Source organism: Onychostoma macrolepis, chromosome 04 (assembly GCF_012432095.1).
Source record: "Onychostoma macrolepis isolate SWU-2019 chromosome 04, ASM1243209v1, whole genome shotgun sequence".
NCBI classification, from domain to species: Eukaryota; Metazoa; Chordata; class Actinopteri; order Cypriniformes; family Cyprinidae; genus Onychostoma; species Onychostoma macrolepis.
In genome coordinates, this window is record NC_081158.1 from 13067745 (window position 1) to 13085925 (window position 18181).

At 39.9% G+C, this 18181-nt stretch overlaps 3 long non-coding RNA genes across 3 annotated transcripts; 1 reads left to right on the forward strand and 2 right to left on the reverse strand.

Annotated features, from left to right (window-relative positions):
• Window positions 1-1341: 1341 nt before the first annotated feature.
• Window positions 1342-5604, reverse strand: LOC131539467 (uncharacterized). The gene is made up of 3 exons (XR_009270872.1): window positions 5476-5604; window positions 3032-3175; window positions 1342-2709 (listed from the first exon to the last, which is right to left on the reverse strand). It is a non-coding gene; the product is annotated as an uncharacterized LOC131539467 (long non-coding RNA).
• Window positions 4147-7069, forward strand: LOC131539464 (uncharacterized). The gene is made up of 3 exons (XR_009270869.1): window positions 4147-5383; window positions 5509-5727; window positions 6405-7069. It is a non-coding gene; the product is annotated as an uncharacterized LOC131539464 (long non-coding RNA).
• Window positions 7070-8595: 1526 nt separating this feature from the next.
• Window positions 8596-13535, reverse strand: LOC131539459 (uncharacterized). Its single transcript, XR_009270864.1, has 4 exons — window positions 11436-13535; window positions 10424-10551; window positions 9715-9821; window positions 8596-9603 (listed from the first exon to the last, which is right to left on the reverse strand). It is a non-coding gene; the product is annotated as an uncharacterized LOC131539459 (long non-coding RNA).
• Between the last annotated feature and the right edge of the window lie 4646 nt (window positions 13536-18181).

An 18181-nucleotide genomic window follows, 5' to 3' on the forward strand; every position in this document is an offset into this window, starting at 1 on the left:
TTTTTAATAGATGCCAATGAAAAAAAATAAAGCTGATTGAAAAGTCTCAAATGCCATGTTATGATCAGCAGGAACACCACCATTGGTTATATACATTTGTTGAATGTAGCTGTTTAAAAAATATCTAATAATTTTGTCTATGTGGCTGCTGTGTTTTCTAGATAGAGTACTGATGGACAGTAACAGATCACTCTCTGAAAATGAAAAAGAAATGATTGGAAATTATGCTTCATCTTCAAATTCAGCAGGTATGTAGTCAGCTACTGAAGGGGAATGATAAAAGGCTAAGAAAAAGACGAAAAGAAAGCTGAAGAAAAAAACTGAGGAGTGGTTTCCCGGACAGGGTTTAAATTAAGCCAGGAGTAGGCTTAATCTAGAATAGTTAATCATGGTTTTAAAAATGGCTTTCTGAAACACAGATTAAGTACAGATTACTAACTCCTGGACTATGGAGTCCTGAACTAAAATAAACAAGATTCATTTTTTGAGTTCTTTACCATCCATAACGCAAACGCTGACTCCTTTGCTACAGCACTTCTGGACAGTCTAAGTACCATACTACCAAATGGACAAAAAAATTAAGTAATTGCCCAAACTTATGACGGGGCTACTGTGATGAGAGGAAGCACTGGCGGAGTGCAGCGTAAGATAATGGACGTCTGCAAAAATGCTCACTACATTCACTGCTACACGCATCAGCTGAACCTCATCATGCAGCAGGCGACAAAACACATCCCCAGAATCGGCACTTTTTTTTTCTGACCTTGGTGGGTTTTCTGCCTTCTTCTACAGGTCACCTAAGCGAATCGCCGTGTTTGACCAAGTGGTTGCGCACAGACTTCCCAGGACCTCCACAACACGTTGGAACTTCCAAAGTCGCGTTGTAAACACTGTGTACGAACACCAGGATGACCTTTTAAAATGTTTTCAGATCATCAGAGACTCAGGGAACTTTGATTCCTCAACTGTCAGAGAGTCAGGGGGTTTTGTGAGGATGCTTGAAGACGAGGCTTTCTGTTTTTTCCTGGCATTGTTTCACAAGATCATGCCAAAATGTAGACATGCTATTCAACCAGCTGCAGAAGAGGAACATCGACCCTGTCTACATTAAAGCAGCTGTCCAGGAATTCACAAACAACATGCAAGCAATCAGGTAAATACCTTTATTTACTAGTGGCTGAGAAAGCTGTTGTTGTTAGAAAGATTCGTTGTCTGTGAAATCTGAATTGTGCCTTGCCATTAAAGTGAATGATTGCCATAGAGCACATCAGTTTTTTTCAAATTATTATTTATTAACTTTTTTTGGACCAGGGACTCAATTCCCTTTCTGTGTGGGGACAGTGCATCATCTGACCAGCAGCACCAGCCCAACAAGCGACCGAGGACGCTGGGACCAGGAAAACAACGGAGGCTAGCTACAGAGGTAAAACAAACACACACACACACACATACAAAAACAGACAAAAGATGACATATAGATTATAATTATAAATGCAACAAGGAAAGAAAAGTATTATGTTTTCCCAAAAACAAAATCCATAATGTTTGAGGTTGTTTAGTATGGGCGTTATATTGTAAATAATTATTCCATAAAATGTAAATTAATTTTTTGTTCATAATAAGCATTCTTGCAGTGACTCTTTGTAAATGTATTATTTCGTGAATATAGTATTTGCCATTCAGAATATAGAAATTCAGAACACATGCCATTATCTTGCCTCTGTGGGTAAGTGGATATAACATCTTTTAGTGACAAATAAAAGGAATTTATATCAGACCAGCCCAGTAGCATAAACCTAGCCACTGTATTAAGCACTAGTTTGACCAACTAGCAGTCAGCCAAACAGTAAACTTAACAGTCTACTTTTTAATTTAACTGACTAAAAAAGATAGGAACTGTAGAAGAAAATCTTCTTACAATTACGTCACTAACTTTGGTAACACTTTATATTACGACCCGCAAACAACTGCGTAAGTAACGCGAAATTACGGTGTACGTTTCTGTAATTATAGTGTACTTCCGTGTAGGTATAAGGGAACAATATGTTAAGTTTTGGGTAATAAAGGGGTAACAAGCAGATATACAACCTGCAAAGAACTGCGTAAGTAAACTGAAATTACGGTGTACGTTTCTGTAATTATAGTGTACTTCCGTGTAGGTATAAGGGAACAATATGTTAAGTTTTGGGTAATAAAGGGGTACAACCAGATATACAAGCAAATTATTTATAATGTAATTATTTTAAAACTAACAGGTACCTATTCTGTTAATATATTCCAGGCAAAAATTGTACGTCTGTTGTATATAAAAGTTTTTATCACATTTCTGGCAAAATATGTTCTTGTGCAATATAGTTACAGGGTAATTTTGACATATGTTGGTTGTAAATTAAACTTATATATATGGCTGTATGTAAGCACAGTATGATAAAAATTTAATCTGAAACAATTTTATAAACAGCTGATTTCGAAAAACATTGGCAATGCTATTTATTGGCTTTTCTTACTAAACTACTTAACGTTAATCCAAAAAAAATATACTCAAGTATACTGTATACTCAAACATCAAAGTAACACATTATATCCCCCCCCCTTTTTATTTGCTTCTCTTGCTTTTCTTCTTCTTTCTTTTCTTGCTCTTCTTTTTCTTAACTTCCACTGGGGACTCTGAAGTTGAGGAGTTGATGGAGTCCCATTGGTCTTGCTGCACTGCAAAATATGAATATGAATATATATATATATATATATATATATATATATATATATATATACACATACATGCTCTTAGCAAGCAACACCTTCAATTTTAAGTTGTCGAACAATCCTCCACTCTAAAACATTTTGTGCCACCTTATATTACTGTAGTAACTGTAAATTTGAAGAAAACACATTATGGTGAAGTTTGAGGCAGATCATGGCGGGGTTGTGATATTTTATAGTGATAATGACTGTAGTGCAGCAGAAAATGTTTTTTAAAAAAGGCATAGTTGTTCTGACAGCAACAAAAAACTAAAAAGCATGAAACACAAACCTGAGGGCTGTGGCACTATAGGAACAGTATATCTTTGTGCCATTGCAGATGGGACAGCAGACTTCATCTTTTCAATTTCCTTTTTCAAAAAATCACACTCATCTTTGAGCAAGGTGATCTCTGCTTTAAGAGTGATAATCTTATCTTTGAAAGAAAAAAGAAAGAAAGAAAGGTTAGACGTTTAAATTTTACTCCTGCTCTACTCCAGGGCTTATACTTGTGACCACTTTCCTATTTTTTAAAACATCAAATTGAAGAACTAAACATCACTGGTACTGTACATTATAAATGCACTTGTTAATATGTCCAAACACAATTCATCAAGTTCCGTTGAAGCAATGTTCTTGTACCTAATTTATAAACAAACTTATTGCATTACAAATTAATGTTGGAATGATAATATACATAATAAATACGAAGTTGTGGCTACATAGCATCATAGACTTCATAAAAAGAAATATTGCACATCTATCCACCTTATTTTCGAACGCGGAAGTAAGTGATGTGACGTATTTTCTTTGACGTCCGTTTTAATAGTCATGGGAGCATGCATAAAACATGATTTAAACAGTTATGGTAAACATTTACTACACCTGCCATGTGTGAACCAATGGGAGGATGAAATTAATAAGTGGCCTGATATATCATAAGAAGATATATTTAATCATTTTGTGTGGTTGCTCGGGGGTGACGGGTATTCAATGCGCAATTATAATAGCATACCAATATCTTTACAATGGGAAAGTCAGTCGAGTGTTTTTACATGAAATATACCAAGATTTTTGAACCTTTTCAGGCATATGTTTAAAATGTCACAAAAATATTCAGTATTGTTTTTGTTTTATGAAATTATTTGCTTATTAAAAAAAGTGTTTTTTTCCCATTTAAAACATAACAGTACACGTAAACACATTAAGAACTGTTCTAAACATTAACTAATAAGCAGTTTATGTCGTATATATGCTGTAATGTAATCGCATTTTTGTAATATATAGGTAACTTAACTGTACAAACATTGTTAACTCCTCTTATGAAAAGTATATTAGCCTTACTTAAATGGACGAATGTTTTGATTGTAGGACTTGGCTGAAGTTAAGAGAGGCAAATGACAGTCAAACGTCAATCTGTTTTTATTTTTCAAGCAGATCATAATTTGTGACGAATTTGGAATTATGTAATGCTGTAAATGACTGATCTTTGCAATTATATCAACAAACTTTACATATGCTTACAAAATTATAGTGTTTTGTAACTCACTGTAAAACTGAAAGTTGTGTTTTTTTAACTCTTTGAATTGTATGTGTGTCTGTGATTGGAGATTGTTTTCTGTAAACTTTCTCAATAAATGAGTCTTATTTTTTATGCGACATACTAATCTTTGTCTTTATAGTCTTTACAGTTCAAAACTCACCATGCTGTAGGATGATGAGGTGACAATGGGACTTGCAGTTTTCTCCATGAATGCTACTAAAGATGATCTAAGTGATGATAACCCTGTAGCCACAATGAATGATAGAACAGCTGGCTACAACTGAGAAATGCAAAGGCTTTCTGTTAAAGAACCCAACATAGATCCTTCCCTTTTTCCCACTAGAGCTTTATGTCCAACTACAACATTGTCTTCTATGATTTTATTTCTTTGTTACCATCCTAAGTTTCTTAAAATATTTTTTCTCAGCTTCAATACTGCTCTTCTGTTTATGCAAGTCTTGTGACAAGTGCTAAATGTAACCACATAAGCAGAACATATCCATAATTCATAATAGATCCTGAAACAATCAGTTAATTACGCTTTAAGACATTATTAAATACTGAACACATCATTACTCTTATAATCATTTGGCACCTCAATCTAAAGCATCAAATAGTATGGGGACTTTGCTGTAACTTACTTTTTGCAAACAAAGTTGTCTTTAACAGTTTTTTTAAATTGTTGCTAAATTGTTGTTGTTGTTTTTTGGGCCTAAGGTTGGTGCTCTGAGGTTGATTGGTAGGCTCTACAATCATATAATAGAAAACTCTCTTTTACACATCATAATGTAGTAATATTGTATTTGAATTAATTAAAATGTTACAGGTTGTGGAAAATTCAAGAGAGGTAAACAAAGTTACATAAATTCTCAGAACAATTAACCAAAAGTAACAGAGTGCATGGGAACTGGTATATTAATCAAAAACAATATTAATAGGCTAATATAAAAATATTTCTTACAGTCTATGGTGTGCACGTGCATGTCCCCAGATAACACGATCCCCAGTTGATCCATAACACCGGCACCCACATTTACGTCAAAAATAAGGTGGATAGTTTCACTAAAGAACTGAAGGGGATCTAAAAGTTAGCCATTGCAGGTAACTAGTTTAGAATATGTGCTGAAAATATTCAATTTGGAAAGATTGTGATGCTGCAATATTGTGAAAGGTACGTTACTCCCCAATCTTACACTTAAATGCGTCGTCATGTTTTCCCGACACAGTGGTGGTCATGCTGCTCCCACACGCGACTTCAGTGGATGTGGCGTTTTCACCCACCGTCCTTTGATTAAAGACGAAAAAGGAACATCTGATATTACCTGAAGGACGGACACTCAACTAATCTCTCACTCTCTTGGTATTTGGCGGGTCGCAAGCAAGGTGCATACCGCCACCTACTGTACCGGAATATGCAACCTCATGGCTTCACGTACTTATAAAAGGTAAATAAATTAATTTAATTAAAGAAACGTTATTCTATTATATATCCTACCTGACTGTCTGGGAATCGAGTCCAAAAAATAAACAGGCTTATAGACCTTCTGCGTGTTTGCAAACAGAGATGACGTATTTTGTGGGCAGTGTAAGTGTTAGCGTTAAACTGTGATTGTTATGGTCCCTTTCTGCGTTTTCATAAAACTAAAACTATTATGTTTACATACAAGTTCATATGCATAGGCCTGTTTATATATTAATGGTATTCTATAAAAATGAAGACCTTTTTTTTTTGCATTCCTATTCTGACACTCAACAGCACAACAAGACATTTTATAGTGAGTTATCTTTCTCGTTTCACTCATGTATAATTCTTTTCCACTATTTTTTCGCCACCAAATTGCGCGCGCAGCTTGCAGTGACGTGACGTGACTGTGACGTCTACTCGCAAAAGGTCTATCAGTGACATCAAAGTATCGCAATTAGAAAGCAAACGGCTCCCTATGCTTTTGAATTGCTCTCGCGGTACTTACCACCTCAAGCCTATCGATTCTCAGATTCAGAAATCAAAAAACCTATCTAAAGATCGAAGTCACTTTTTATGTGATACCCAAAAAATTATTGGTGTACTAGTGCAACCTTTTTTGATATTCTACTAACTACATTTCTGTACTTGTGATTACAGGTGACAATAGCATCAGATGGGGAACAGTTTTCTGTTCCTACTCATACCCCAGGGACAACTCTGCCGTCCTATGCCAAGGATTTGCAGCAATTTGTGGCCTCCTGTCCCCAACTTAGTAAGAAAATTGAGGACATGAAAAAAGAAAATAAGCTGCTACCTATAAAAAATAGGTTTCGGCATTAATTTTTTTTTTTTTTTTTTTGTACAATTTGTTTAAACCAATTGTTTGTTTTCTCTGTTCAACTGTTGGCAATTATTGTTATTTATACACTTTGTACAGTGTGATTTCAAGATTATTTCTGTTCTGTTTACAGTTTGTACAGTGTTGATGTCATTTCAACATTGTGATTGTTTATTGTTAAACTTGTTTTAATAAATGTTTTTGGTTTAATTGTGCTACTGTTCTTTTACAAGTACTAATTTAGAAATTTGTTGATAATGCTAATGGTGAAGCTAGGTTTGTCTGTTTCAGCATACTGGTTTAATGTTGTATTTACCCAGTAACTACACAGAACAAGGGGGTAACAAGCGCCATTTTAATTTACAGCCCGCAGGAGTTACACTTACCCTGTAAATACACAGTTGAAACGGGTAACAAACACTACTTACTATGTAACAATACGAAACAACACTATTTGCACAGTAATTACAGAGAAAGGTACTCTTATTAAGAAAACAAAACAAAAAAACATTTTAATTACACAGTATATTTGCCCTCACATTTAAGTGTCATTGCAATACAATGTGATAAGGTAAGTACTACATGGTACGTTCTAAATTAAAATCATATCAGAAACTAATTTTTTTGGATTAACGTTAAGTAGTTTAGTAAGAAAAGCCAATAAATAGCATTGCCAATGTTTTTCGAAATCAGCTGTTTATAAAATTGTTTCAGATTAAATTTTTATCATACTGTGCTTACATACAGCCATATATATAAGTTTAATTTACAACCCACATATGTCAAAATTACCCTGTAACTATATTGCACAAGAACATATTTTGCCAGAAATGTGATAAAAACTTTTATATACAACAGACGTACAATTTTTGCCTGGAATATATTAACAGAATAGGTACCTGTTAGTTTTAAAATAATTACATTATAAATAATTTGCTTGTATATCTGGTTGTACCCCTTTATTACCCAAAACTTAACATATTGTTCCCTTATACCTACACGGAAGTACACTATAATTACAGAAACGTACACCGTAATTTCAGTTTACTTACGCAGTTGTTTGTGGGTCGTAATATAAAGTGTTACCCTAACTTTTAAGACTAGTCTAAGAAAACTATGTAGCTGGCCTCAGTATTTAAAATGTATAGATCACAGTTATAAAACAGATAGGCCAAGTCATGTACAGTACCAAAAAAGTGCTGATCAGTCACAAGTAGCATGATGTTTCTGTCATCCACACAAATGGGAAAATAATTAAGTACATAATATCCGTGCATGTAGCAGAAAATAGGTGGTTTATTTATTGAAATGCTACTGTAGACCTTGTTTTGTTTAGGAAACCAATAGCAAGTTCAAGATCAAGATCAGGAGAAGTAAACACTGTAAAGTACAGTGAGGAATACTGGAGTTTAAACATTAGTAATAATATAATGTACGTTATGTTCACTCAGAATCACTTTGATAAAAATGTTTTACAGGTATGTGATACCATCCTGATTCATTCCAAGGAGCGGTTTTCCTCATCAGTGCAACATTGCTGCATGGAGAGTTGTTTCCACAACACGGTGTGAAGTTTCCTGAATCAGCACTCGAAACAACAGTGAAGGCATACCCCATGCTGAACAAGGCCAAGCTCAAAACAGAACTGGAATTTATAAACATACAAACTAACAAATCTGATGTTTATGAAGCGTTTGTGAATCCAGAGGACAGTTTTTGGGAAGGTCTATTTTGCAGACAAATTATTCTGAATTTACTCATATTTACGCAGGTTTCATGAATGACGTCCATTGTGTTTTGCTACTGCTTGTTTGCCTGCCTTGTCGAAATTTATTATTAAACTTTGAGTTTTGAAACTTTATTCATTATCTTCATCTATATTCCTAAAAACAACCATGACAATTTTCTTTTTATTCTGTCCTGGCAATGATGTTCTGTAAGGCGCTCACAGATAGCTAACAGAAATAAAAGTCCATCACATGTTCTTCTTTGTATGCAATGAATACTTTACTTGACACAACTGTAAAACTAAGAAAATCACAAAAGATACAAATTACAAACTATTTAAAAAATATAATTTACACTTTCACATTCATAAAAATTCACAGAGCATTTGTGATATTATCAATCGAGGATACATTTCCATATTAGTCTTCAAATTACAGGTTTGGAAATAACTTCTGAATATTACAAACTCATAATTAAATTAAAATTTGTGATTGCTAATTCTAATTCTAAAAACTAACTCCCAACTCAAAATAAAACCCAATTGAAGTGTCTCTGTCCATAACATAACATGACAGCAGCAACAGCAGATAATGCCTGTTACTTGTTAATGGGAGTTAAAGGGTTGAGAGCAAGATGACAAATATGATAAATGTGTAAGTTAATGATTTTAAGAGTTTAATAATAAAAAAGTACTTTACCTTATAGGCTAATGGTAGTAAGGGTAAAAAAATAGTACATGTCAAAATGACTCAAAAGATCTGGGTGTTTAAGTGTTCCAGCATATTTAGGCTGAAAATAAACATGTATTGCATATAATAGTCATTTTAAAATTTGGTCCCACTTTATATTAGGTGGCCTTAACTAATATGTACTTACATTTAAATGAATCATTTGATACAATGCACGTATTGTGTACATACATGTTTTTACATTGTACTTATATTTTTTTAAAATACCTGTATGTAGTTACATCTGTAAATAATTTCTGTAATTACATTTATAATTACTCTGTTGACCCATCCCTTACACCTTAACCCACCCTTGAACCTACCCAAACCACCAAACCTGTCCCTAACCTAATCTGTATCCCACCTCAATAGCATTGTACATTGTACTTATTTTTTGATGTAAGTAGTTAAGACCACCTAATATAAAGTGGGACCTAAAATTTTCCTCTCACAGATCCATTTAGAATCGTTAGTACATAGATAATCAGCCCATACTCCTGAAAGTGTGATGATAGTACAGTTCTCATATAAATGTCTATTGGGCTCTCCAGGTCTCCAGAACCTGCATCAACAGATCAGCATTAGATGTTCAGTGCTACTTTCTGTGTGATATGATATTGACTGTGAGAATCGTATATTACATAAAAATCTGTTTAATTCAGTGATTTCTCACCCAGAGCTCAGTGTGCTGCCATCAACCCATTTCCATTTGCTCTCTTCATCACTGGCTGTCAGACCAATCCAGGCTTCACTTCCACAGGATATTTTCTTAACTAAATCCTGAAAAGATGAAGACAAAAGGAAAAAAGAAGAAAACAAAATTACATCATCAAATATTTCAACTGACCTCTCATAAACAACACACACACACACACACACACACACACACACACACACACACACAAGTACTAATTGGGGAAAAGCCAACGACTTTTTCTCTTCTTCTCTTCTTCATTTTTTTTTCATTTTCAATTAATTAGAATTGGCTGCCCTGTTGAAAAAACCAGCATATGCTGGTAGGTTTTGAAGCATGGATGCTGGTCCTTAGCTGGTCATGAGCTGGTTTAAGCTGGTCATGTGCTGGTCCTAAGATGGTCCTGAGCAGGAGCAGGACCAGCATAAACCAGCTCATGACCAGCTAAGGACCAGCATCCATGCTTCAAAACCTACCAGCATATGCTGGTTTTTTCAACAGGGTATAACAATGACAAAAAAAAAAAAAAAAAAAACATTCTGTATTTTTCGTTTTTTATTCTTTTTTATAGTTTTTACATAAGAGGACACCCATACACAAACCTCAAATGTAGGTTTTGTCAGATTTAGCTCACTTCTGATAACAAATGTGTCTCATGAATATGGTTAAGTAAGTACATTCCACTCACTTGTTTTTCGCTGTTCTTTATGATCACTAGATCTGCTCCTCTCTCTGTACAGTATCGTCTGCTCTCAGTCCAGTTCTTTGTCTCATTGGAAACGTAGTAAAAACTGAATTGATAGTAAATCCATCCATCTGTGAACATCCATCTTAACAATCAGCTCTTTATTGTCATTCACAAAAAATTAAATGAATAAATAACTAAATAAATAACCTACATTTACATGTTGTATTATACAAAAATATATTTATACGGTTTCATCAGACGCAGATGCCTGGCTTGAAGTTTACTTCCGGTCTGTTTGTTTATCGGTCTGGCTAGTTGTAATATGTAATATGGCACAGACTACAAACGCAGTTGAAGTTAAGGAGATGAGTAGGCTGAAGTTGGGCTCAGGTTGTTCTGCTGTGGAATGCAGTGTTTCTCATACATTGATTAAATTGTGGATGGCCTGCCACAATATCAAAACTGACCACCACAGATTTTCCAAAAGGCTTTGACATCGTTGAATAATCATTCAATGTCATTTTCATTTCATCTTGCCTGTAATGAGTGATAAAGCAAATATTGTGAGCACAGCGCTTCTTTGTGTACAGCCGTTATCGGGGAAACCTCTATTTCTGCCACTACAAAAGCACCTCCTGCTGGCAGAGAATGAATTCGCATTTTAAATCAGCCCATCTGCTGTTTTTGTTCAGACTAATGCGAAAATCTACCAATGTTTTTACACAGCAAACATGCAGAGCAGAGTTGTAAATGTGAACCAGTATTTATGAGGAAACACACAGAAGTCTGTGGAGACGGAGAGCATGGATTACCGCTGTGTGAAGAGAGGCTTGGCAGCCAGGCAAGACTGCTGAATGTAATTTACTTATTTATTTTGCTTGTTATCAGAAATAATCTACTCTGAAGAATGTGCAGTAACATTGGTTTATGTTGTTGCCATTAAAACCGTCTATAAAAAAAATAAATAAATACATCTTAATATCATTGTTTATGTGGTTTTAGTGTAGAATACCTTGAATAACCTTTGACAATTCATTTTTCTCTTGATTGAACTGTACGTTTAATTGAATTAAGTTGGTAACGTTGGTTAGTAGCTGCTGTCTCTCTTCTGTGTAATTTGTGTTGTTTGTATGGATGTGGACACAGCACTATGACTGCAGTCAGCAGAAGAACACACAGCAGCCCCAAACACACGACAGCTGCTCTGGAGCTCCTGACCTTCACACCATCACTTCCTGAAGATGATAGATATGTCATAAGTCTCTTGTAGGGTTTGATACATAAATATAATTTTAATTTAGCTCAAAGGGAATCATTTATGATTTTATAGGTAATTTGAACAGAATCACTGTTCTGCGGCTGATCACTGAGTCGGCCGGCGATTCACTGAACGAGCCGTATAACATCAACTCTGCACTGGATATTAAAATCCAAAATATAGTGAACACACTATTAATAAGCACAGTAACAAGATCGGCAGATTAAGACATTAACTTGTAAGCACAAAACACAAGATACTTCTCTTTTAAATATAAATACGACTTTATTTATATAAACCTAAGACATAAACTAATCTAACATGAACACACGCATTCACACATTCACACGTTGCAAAAAGAGAGAAAGGATGAGTTTAGAGAATGAGAATGTGAAATCCCAAGTTTATAGCAATATGTGCTATTGCATAGACCTGAACAACCATCAATCACTTAATTAACCCTCGCATTGAGTTTCGCAATGAGGCTAAATTTTATATTAAATGCACCAGTTCAGCCAGAATCTGGAGTTGTTTTACTTGCGTTGCCTTTGGTTACAGGAATTCCCTTCTGTCGTCGTCATTGCAGGAAAGGGGTTTTCCCGAATTGGTGATTGGCTGGAAGTTCAGTAGTCTTTGAAGTGATGTCTTGGGAAGCCAATGGTTGGGTGTTGGCTGAGGATGGTCTTGGAGTCAGTTGCTGGTTGAAGTTTGAAGCGGGTGCAGTCGGAGCTGGACTTTGCGGCAAACTTAACTTTTGAACACGAGACTCAACGGAAAGAAAAGAAACTAAAGTAAAAGAATTAAATGAGTAACGGGACTAAGTGGTTTTTCTCCTCATCGTGGTGTTAAGTAGCAACTGGCCTGTAGGCCAGAGCACGCTCAAAGAGCGCTAAAACAGCGTCAAAACGCGGTGGCGAGAAGAAGAAGAAGAAGAAGAAGAGAAGGGAAGAAGGGACGATTTGATGGTGTCCTGAGGTTTTAAACTCGGCTTTTTGGACACATCCCATCTGATGTCTTGACCAATTAGATAGGCTATTATCTTAGCTAGGGTTGTTCCTTCCATCATAAATCAGCATGTTATCAGTCACATGGTCTGAATTTTACACACTCTTGCAAAGTATAATTTTGGATGTGATTTCTATAACCAGAATATGATACATTTGACAAAGAATCAGTTGGAAGAAACGTTTCAAGCTAGAAATGTCAAACTCATACATACCAAACACGACTAACCTTAAAGTCATTCAATAGTTATTAGAAAGACATACATAATATGTGCTTAAAACATGATAGTCTAATGTGTGGTTACGTACATAATATTGTCACGGTTCATAGATCCAATGTCTCTCTCTAGTCTCGTGCTTTGTTGTTTACATGTGTGTGAGTGGGTGTGTCCGGATCGTTACCGTTGATCAGTATCCAGCTGCGATCACTCTTCATCACCAGCTGCCACTCATCTCACCTCCTATAAATACTTACCACCTTCTCATCTCCTTTGTCAGATCGTTTTATGAGGTCAATGTTGTCTGAGCCTGTTTCCGTGCCTCGTGTCCCGTCTTCAGTTCCTGTGTTCCGGTTTCACGTCTTGTTGGATCGTCTATGTGTCTGGTTCCCGTCATCCGTCATCAGAGCACGCTGCACTTCATCCATCACGCCACGTCTGACCATCAAAGTCCCTGTGCCACCGCCTGCATCACCCGGATCTATCACCTTCCATTTTGACTTTCAATAAACAGTTTTACTTGCAAATTGTATCCTCGTTCTTGACGTAACAGAACGATCTGACCAAGAATGGATACAGCAAGTACATCAGCGCCAACCATGGAGGACTGTTTGAGTAACAGCATGGCTCGTTTGGACATTCAAGAAAAAATTTACACGATACTGGTCGCTGTTCAGGCGTTAGTGGCGCAGGTGTCCGAGCTCACCCAGCAGATCCAACAGCTACGAGTTCCCACTGCGCCGCCAACACCGGCCGCTCCCCCCACACCATCGGAGAGCCCATCCCAGTCGGAGCCACGCCTACCAGCCCCAGAGCCCTATTCAGGTGATCCAAAATTTTGCAGAGCCTTTCTAACCCGGTGTTCCATGCATTTTCTCTCCAACCCAAGACTTTCCAGACCGGCGATCCAAAGTCGCTTTTGTACTCACCCTCCTGACTGGGAAAGCGGCGTTATGGGGAACGGCGGTGTGGGAGAATGAAGATCCGTGCTGCGTCTCGTTCCAGGAGCTCTCCGCTGAGATGAGAAGAGTCTTCGACCGGGCGGTCGGCGGAAGAGAAGCTGCAAGAATGCTGGCTGGTTTACGTCAAGGAGAGAGATCAGTGTCAGACTTTTCTATAGAGTTCCGGACCCTAGCAGCGGAGAGCAAATGGAACGAGGAGGCGCAGTGGGACATGTTCCTGCATGGGCTGGCTGACCGCGTCCAGAGAGAGATCTATGCTTTGGACCTGCCTCAATCCCTCAATGAACTCATTGCTTTAGCCCTCAGAGTTGATGCTCGACTAGCTCGAGTGGGAGGTCACGCTACAAGTAGATGCCCTCTGGCAGGTGCCGAGGGTCCACGATTTGGAGGCGGGGACGCGGTCAGTCCCGTCAACGATCACGAGCCCATGCAGGTGGGTCGAGCTCGGCTTTCCCGGGAGGAGAGGGAAAGGCGGAGGTCCCAGGGCCTTTGCCTATACTGTGGAGGGGCCGGACACTATGCTTACAACTGTCCGGTAAAAGGCCAAGCCCGATAGTAAGTGTGAGGCTACTGTCGGGTGGGATCTCCGCTGAGAAGACCTCATCAACATCTACCCTTCTCCCGGTAAGACTGAGATGGTCAACACTCACTCACGACTGTCAAGCACTCTTGGACTCCGGGGCAGAAGGTAATTTCATGGACCACTCATTCGCACGCCAATTCAAGATTCCCCTCAAACCCCTCACACATCAGATTGCTGTACACGCACTTAATGGACAAGAACTTCCCACCATCACTTGTGCCACAGAAGACATCACCCTCATCACATCAGGCAACCACACTGAGATCATCTCTTTCTATATCCTGGACACTCCCCTTGCACCCATTGTCCTTGGTCACCCCTGGCTCACCCGTCACAACCCTAAAGTGGACTGGCAGCTCAAGTCTGTGTCTTCGTGGAGTAATCAGTGTCATAAGTCTTGTCTACTGTCTGCCTGTCCGTCTGTTTCTGTCCCTGTGTTGCAGGAGGAGACACTGGATCTGTCTAACGTGCCCGGAGTACCTGGACCTGAAGGAGGTGTTCAGTAAGTCTCGGGCTGCTTCTCTCCCTCCGCATCGTCCCTATGACTGTGCCATAGATTTATTGCCAGGTGCGGCTCCGCCCAAGGGCAAGTTATATTCACTCTCGACACCAGAGAGGGAGGCTATGGAGAAATATATTTCTGATTCTCTAGCAACTGGGTTCATTCGCCTTCCTCTTCTCCAGCGGGGGCGGGGGTTTTTTTTGTGGGGAAGAAGGACGGATCTCTGCGACCTTGTATTGACTACCGAGGGTTGAACAACATCACGGTAAAGAATACTTATCCTTTGCCGTTGATGTCTTCAGCCTTCGAGAGGTTGCAAGGAGCGTCCATCTTCACGAAATTAGATTTACGTAATGCTTATCATTTGGTCCGCATCAGGGAGGGGGATGAGTGGAAGACCGCGTTTAACACCCCAGAGGACACTTTGAATACTTGGTTATGCCTTTCGGCTTTCCAATAGTCCAGCGGTCTTCCAGGCACTCGTCAATGACGTGCTGCGAGATATGATAGATCAGTTCATTTATGTCTACCTGGACGATATACTGATTTTTTCTTCTTCTCTCCAGGAACACGTGCAGCACGTCCGACGAGTGCTTCAGAGGTTGCTAGAGAATGGGCTTTTTGTCAAGGCGGAGAAATGCGATTTTCATGCACAGTCTGTTCCATTCCTAGGGTACATCGTGTCGGTTGAGGGAATGCGCATGGATCCTGAGAAGATCAAGGCTGTGGTAGAGTGGCCAAGTCCAGAGTCTCGTAAGGCCCTACTGAGATTTCTGGGGTTCGCCAATTTCTACCGGCGTTTTATTCGCAACTTCAGCCAACTAGCCGCGCCTCTGACCGCCTTGACCTCCCCAGAACGACGCGTTCAGGTGGTCAGACGCAGCCGAGGCTGCGTTTGCCAAACTGAAGGGTTGCCGTTTCAGCCCCCATTCTGACAACCCCTGATTCATCACGCCAGTTCGTGGTGGAGGTCGATCGTCAGAGGTGGGGGTAGGAGCAGTGTTATCCCAGCGCTCTCTCTCAGGCGACAAGATGCATCCTTGCGGCGTTTTGTCTCATCGTCTATCTCCTGCCGAGCATAATTATGACATTGGGAACAGAGAGTTGTTGGCAGTCAAGGTAGCATTGGAGGAGTGGCGGCACTGGTTAGAAGGGTCGGGGGTACCTTTTATCGTTTGGACCGATCACAAGAACTTAGAATACATTCGGACGGCTAAAAGATTGAACTCCAGGCAGGCTCGGTGGGCACTTTTTTTCGGTCGTTTCGATTTTACCCTCTCGTACCGCCCGGGTTCTAAAACATCAAACCCGATTCTTTATCGCGCATTTTGATCGTTCGAACGCCCGTCTACTCCCGAGTGCATTTTACCGGAGACTTTATTCATCTCCACACTTGTATGGGAGGTCGAATCGAAGGTCATGAAGGCCTTAGAAGGGGTAACGCCTCCGGTCAGTTGCCCACCGAATCGTTTATTTGTGCCTGAGGGTCTGAGGTCCAGCGTCATTCAGTGGGGGCATTCTTCCAATGTGGCTTGTCATCCAGGAGTTACTCGCACTAGATTTTTAGTCAAGCAACGATTCTGGTGGCCTCTCATGGCTCGTGACATTCACAATTTTGTTTTGGCTTGCTCAGTTTGTGCCACTGGTAAGACTTCCAATCGACCCCCAGATGGGTTACTCCAACCGCTGCCGGTCCCTTCGAGACCCTGGTCCCACATCGCTCTAGATTTTGTTACCGCCCTCCCCCCCTCTCAGGGTCACACGGTAGTTTTGACCGTGGTGGACCGGTTCTCGAAGGCGGCTCATTTCATTCCCTTGCCCAAATTACCCTCAGCCAAGGAGACAGCGATGATTGTCATTGACCACGTCTTTCGGTTACATGGCCTCCCGACGGACGTGGTCTCTGACAGAGGACCCCAATTTGTGTCCAAATTTTGGCGAGAATTTTGTAAGCTTCTGGGGGCGACTGTCAGTCTGTCCTCAGGGTTCCACCCCCAGAGCAATGGCCAAACTGAGAGGGCCAACCAGGATTTGGAAAGAACGTTACGATGTTTGGTCTCCAAGAATCCTTCCTCATGGAGTCAACAACTTTCTATGGTGGAGTACGCCCACAACACGTTGCCAGTGTCATCTACGGGCCTATCTCCGTTTGAGTGTAGCGTAGGGTACCAGCCACCAATTTTTCCTAGTCTGGAATCCGAAGTCGCGGTCCCCTCCGCTCACGCCTTCGTCCAGAGGTGTCATCGCACATGGACTAGAGCCCGTGAGACTCTACTCCAGGTGGGGTTGCGCACCAAGGCCAAAGCCGATCGCCACCGGTCTAGGCCTCCCGTATACGTCGCTGGTCAAAAAGTGTGGCTTTCTACCAAGAACATTCCTCTCCGCTCCGTGTCTAATAAACTTGCTCCCAAATTCATTGGCCCATTTACTGTCACCAAGATCATTAGTCCGGTGGCAGTCCGCCTCAACCTGCCTCCAGTGTACAGGAGGATTCACCCCGTCTTTCATGTATCCAAAATTAAACCCGTATTCCATTCTCGTATTAATCCGCCAACACCGGTTCCTCCCCCGCCGCGACTCGTAGATGGAGAACCCACTTATTCGGTCAATCGTGTGCTGGACTCAAGGCGGAGGGGACGCGGATTCCAGTACTTGGTGGACTGGGAAGGTTACGGTCCAGAGGAGAGAAGTTGGGTACCTGCTAGAGACATTCTGGATCACTCCCTTATCGACGATTACAATCGACAGGTAAGGGGCCCTGGGAACGCCATGAGGCGTTCCTAGGGGGAGGGGTACTGTCACGGTTCATAGATCCAATGTCTCTCTCTAGTCTCGTGCTTTGTTGTTTACATGTGTGTGAGTGGGTGTGTCCGGATCGTTACCGTTGATCAGTATCCAGCTGCGATCACTCTTCATCACCAGCTGCCACTCATCTCACCTCCTATAAATACTTACCACCTTCTCATCTCCTTTGTCAGATCGTTTTATGAGGTCAATGTTGTCTGAGCCTGTTTCCGTGCCTCGTGTCCCGTCTTCAGTTCCTGTGTTCCGGTTTCACGTCTTGTTGGATCGTCTATGTGTCTGGTTCCCGTCATCCGTCATCAGAGCACGCTGCACTTCATCCATCACGCCACGTCTGACCATCAAAGTCCCTGTGCCACCGCCTGCATCACCCGGATCTATCACCTTCCATTTTGACTTTCAATAAACAGTTTTACTTGCAAATTGTAT